At 37.6% G+C, this 4,480-nt stretch overlaps 1 long non-coding RNA gene across 1 annotated transcript; it reads left to right on the top strand.

Moving 5' to 3' along the window:
* The first annotated feature begins 1,047 nt into the window (after positions 1-1,047).
* Positions 1,048-2,198, top strand: LOC109238331. Its single transcript, XR_002069730.1, has 2 exons — positions 1,048-1,129; positions 1,973-2,198. It is a non-coding gene; the product is annotated as an uncharacterized LOC109238331 (long non-coding RNA).
* Positions 2,199-4,480: the final 2,282 nt, after the last annotated feature.

Raw genomic sequence — 4,480 nt, 5'->3', positions numbered from 1 at the left:
ATTGCTCATCTCCGCTGTGGACGTATGTCAGTTGACCGAACCACGTTAAATGTTTGTGTCTCTTTTAGTATATTTCTCTTTTGTTGTCGGACTTGTAAATGCTTAATTTTTGCCATGTCTTTTTATTCTATATATATATATATATATATATATATATATGTGTGTGTGTGTGTGTGTGTGTGTGTGTGTGTGTGTGTGTGTGTGTGTGTGTGTGTGTGTGTGTGTGTGTGTGTGTGTGTGTGTGTGTGTGTTCTTATTTGTGTGTATGTAGGTTTTGAGAGTTTTATTATGATTTAATTAAGAGAGGAACAAAACTTTGGGCTAGTGTTATTTTAAAGTGAAATGGGCTAAAAAATCGGACCAAATCATTGGCCCAATTGCACCAACCCAGACCAATTGATGGCTTGCCAAGACCCGGATCAAAACGACGTAGTTTCATAATAAAACTACGTCGTTTCACTAAATGAAACAAGATCAAATCTTACCCCTCCATTCCATCTTGATCCAATGGATCTCATTGACTCTTGGCCTAGGTATTTAAAGCCTCCAAAATCTGAAAAATTTCCCCATTTCTACCCATAATTCTTTTCTCTTTTTCTCTCTTATCACTCTCTCCCCCCTCTCTGCCACGCCGCCCCACCGCCGCCCGTCGCCACCGGCCGGAAATCGCCGCCGCCGGCGGCAACCCTCCAATCCACCCTAAAATTTTACCATCTCTTCCCCTCTTCCTCCTCTTTCTACCTATACCACTCATATCCTCCAAATCTCCACCAATCTCCGTAGATCTAAGCCTAACCGAAACCCTAGCCGCCGCCCATCACCCCAAAACTCCAAAATTTTACACCACCGGCCTCCTCTTCTCCCACTCTTTCCATATCTCCGACTCAAAAATCAAAAAAACCCCACGCCGCCCTAGCGCCACCACCACTGCCCTAGCGCCGCCGCCACTGCCGCCCATTGCCGCCCGTTTCTTTTCTCTAACCGGCCTCGAGCAAGGTTGTGTCGTTGATATTATTGAAACCGGACTCGGATTCACCGTAATTTTTTGGTTTCAAGAATATCAACAATAGAAGCTTGCTCGAAAGTCGTACCACTGCCTATCGTCGTCTCCCGGATGCTCGAGTATATGGTAAAATCGCAATCCCCGCCCGTTATTAATTTTCAATTTTTCTTTTAGTTTTGGGTTTTTAGTTTAGAGTTAGTTTCTGCTCTTGTTTCTTTATTCTAATCCATTTCTTGATTATGTTTGTCTTTTGTTAAATCTCTTCAGCGATATCGTGCGTTCCGTTTGGCTTTAATAGTTAATTTTTGTTTGCTCATGTTGGTTCATAATACATGTGTTGAAATTTAATTACATGTTTTAATACTTGGTTTAATTTGAATCAATAGGTTGATATTGGTGTTGTTAAAATCTGAAATTTAGATATTTTGTAGGGTACTAGTAGCTTGCTTTTAGTAGGGTGGCTGAAGTGACCCTTTGGCTCCTGCCATAGCAGATTTCAGGCTGTCCTTTCACCTTTTGGACAGCCTTTAGCACACAAATTTAGCCTCTTTTGGACAGATTTTTGTTGAACCAAAATCTGTCCAAAAAGTTGGCTTTTCTTTGCCTATTTAAGGGCTGCCCTTTCTTCATTATAAGGGACTGGATCACACTTCCATAGACATTTTTTAGAATTGCTTAAACACACAAAAACATAAAAAATTTCAGCAGTTGAACACATGAAAAGTAAGCTGAAATGGTGAGCTTTAGGAGTGAATCTTAGAGTGCAAACTTTTAGAAAAGTATAAGTCCTCTTTAGAGTTCGTTTCTGGGTTTCTTCTCGAAGTTTTCGGGCTGTTTTAACATGGATTTGCTGCTGGTTTTCTGCTGTTTTGCTGCTGTTTTTATGCTGCTTTAGTTGCTGAGCTTCCATTCTTCGTTGTTGTATTTATTATTCTGCGACTCAGGTAACTCTTTAATCTTATGTTGCAGATATTTTCACATTAACAAGAAGATTGGAACTCATCTTGATTGTTGGGAGCATATCCATTTAAATAAATGAGTGCTTAGCTAAATTTCTTTATTGTCAAAATATATCTTGTTGTAGTTCATATGTAAAAAATAAATCCTTGGTTGATCAAACACTCTTTATTCATGTGTTATTTGTCTTTACTATCTATTATAGTTTTGATGCATATAAAATGAGATGTTTCAAGTAGGTTGCAATGTGCTTAAAGACTCCTTTTGCACCTTTGCAATTCTGGCCAGTTTATGATAGGCTATTCTTTAAAGAAAAATAACAAAAGAGCCATGCTTGAAACCTTTATTTATTGTGATAAAATTCAGATTTTACATGTGACCATCTCTGCTAGGATTTTAGATTTTTTTTTGTAGAAAGTGGCTAGATCTTAAATAGGTGTTTGAAATTGCTAGTTAAAAATAAGGGTTAATGGCTTAGAACAAAAGAGGCCAGACTCGCAATTTAGCCCAGGTGGGCTATCTTAGTAAACCAGCATTTGAAATTCATTGGGCTTTCAGCTTATGCCCATTTTCGGAGCTCAATAATGGGCCAAGGCATATTCTGTCCAATAGGCCCAATGCCTTTAAGAAGTCTATAAATATTTTGTCCATTTATTTTATAGATGTTGGCTCAATACCATAACTAAATAAGCAAATTGGCCCACTTTCTCAATAAATAAATAGCTGGCCCATCTTCTAAAATCCATAAGCTGGCCCATTTCTCCTTTTAACAAGAAGTTGGCATATTTCTTTAAAAAAGATTGAGTTGGTCCAACATTTATTTGCACAATTTTTCCAACCATAAGGCTAGAAGATAATAATAGAAATCAGATTTCTGTTATTAATTAATTAACACATTTTCTTTTTTATTAGTTGAATTGCTAGGCAATCAGTAGGCACGCTTAAATCTTTTCATTCACGGATTCGCTTGCGTGGCGTGATATTTAACATTCAATAATTTAATTCACTAATCTCTTACTATATCTATAGTTTTAGTTAAATTTCTAATCCTTTCACCATACTCGCGGATTCGCTCGCGTAGCGCGATAGTAACTTTTTAATAGCGATAGTAACCTTTTAATAAATAATTTTCTCAAAAGCACAAATACAGTAATTTTTTCTGAAAATAATAGCGTGCTAATAATCCTTTGTCATAACTGCGGATTCGCTTGCGTAGCGCTGTTACGACAAAATTAATAAAATTCGTTTTGGTCGCATATTCGCTTTCGTAGCGCGGTTAGGACAATTTTATACTATTTATATCATACTTTTTTTTAACAACTTTAATAATTAAAAGCGGATAGGTAAAACATGAAAATACATATAAATCACAGTTTGTCCAAAATTAGCTCAAGCCAAGTTTTAAGTCAATAAAGCGACCGTGCTAGAACCACGGGACTCGGGGAGTGCCTTATACCTTCTCCCCGGTCAACAGAATTTCTTACCCGAACTTTGTTTTTGCGGACCGATAAAAATAGAGTCAAACCTTCCTTTGACTAGGGATTCAAATAAATGGTGACTTGGAACACCGAAAATATCAATTCCAAGTGGCGACTCTGAACAATAAAATAATCCCTACTCAAGTTTTGTCACTTTAATTGGAAAAACTATTTAACCCATAATCCATACATACATATCTTTTTGGGGGTGGGAAAAAAGGGTGTGACAGGACTTATCGTCGTTCAAGGTTTGCCTTGCTAGATTCCGCATGACAGTTGATTTTTCTGGTCCTAACAAGAGGTATCAGAGCGAGGTTCAAGACAAGTTCATCTTGGCAGGTTTAGTTCTATCCACAACGTATTTGACAATAATTATGATTTTTGTTTGAGAAATTTGACCGGAGTACTACTCGCGTTGAGACAAACTTGGCGGTGGAGATTTGGAGATGCGACCTGTTGAAGGCTATATGGAGAAGGTGGATCAAATTTATTTTGTTAGAAAATTCAGGTCAAGGGGGAGAATAGTTAGGTGTTTGTCCAGATTTTCTTACCATAATTGGTTTTCCTATCTCATGAAGGAAAGGACAACATATTTACCATAATTGGGTTTTTCTTTTCCTAGAAGGAAAATATAGTTCTTCCATATTTGGCTAGTCCTTTTTCTTGTAGGAAAACGTTTGGTCTTCTATAAATTGAGGATCCTACCTTCTCATCCAGTAGCATCCACAATGTAGCCATATGGGGTTTGAGAGTCGTGTTTAGGGGGAAACGGGACAAGTGTCAGTGTGTCACTTGTGTTTGCCTCTTCGTGAAGTTGTTCTCTCGATATTTTATACTCTCTTTTTATATAGTGGATTGCTCATCTCTGCCGTGGACGTAGGTCAGTTGACCGAACCACGTTAAATGTTTGTGTCTCTTTTTTCTCTTTTGTTGTCGTCGTTCAAGGTTTGCCTTGCTAGATTCCACATGACACCTGATTTTTTCTGTTTTAACATGAGCAATCCACTATATAAAAAGAGAGTACAAAGTATCGAGAGAACAA

Source organism: Nicotiana attenuata, unplaced genomic scaffold, assembly GCF_001879085.1.
Source record: "Nicotiana attenuata strain UT unplaced genomic scaffold, NIATTr2, whole genome shotgun sequence".
NCBI lineage: Eukaryota > Viridiplantae > Streptophyta > Magnoliopsida > Solanales > Solanaceae > Nicotiana > Nicotiana attenuata.
Note: the sequence above shows the minus strand (reverse complement) of the source record. Positions and strands in the feature narration are given on the sequence as shown.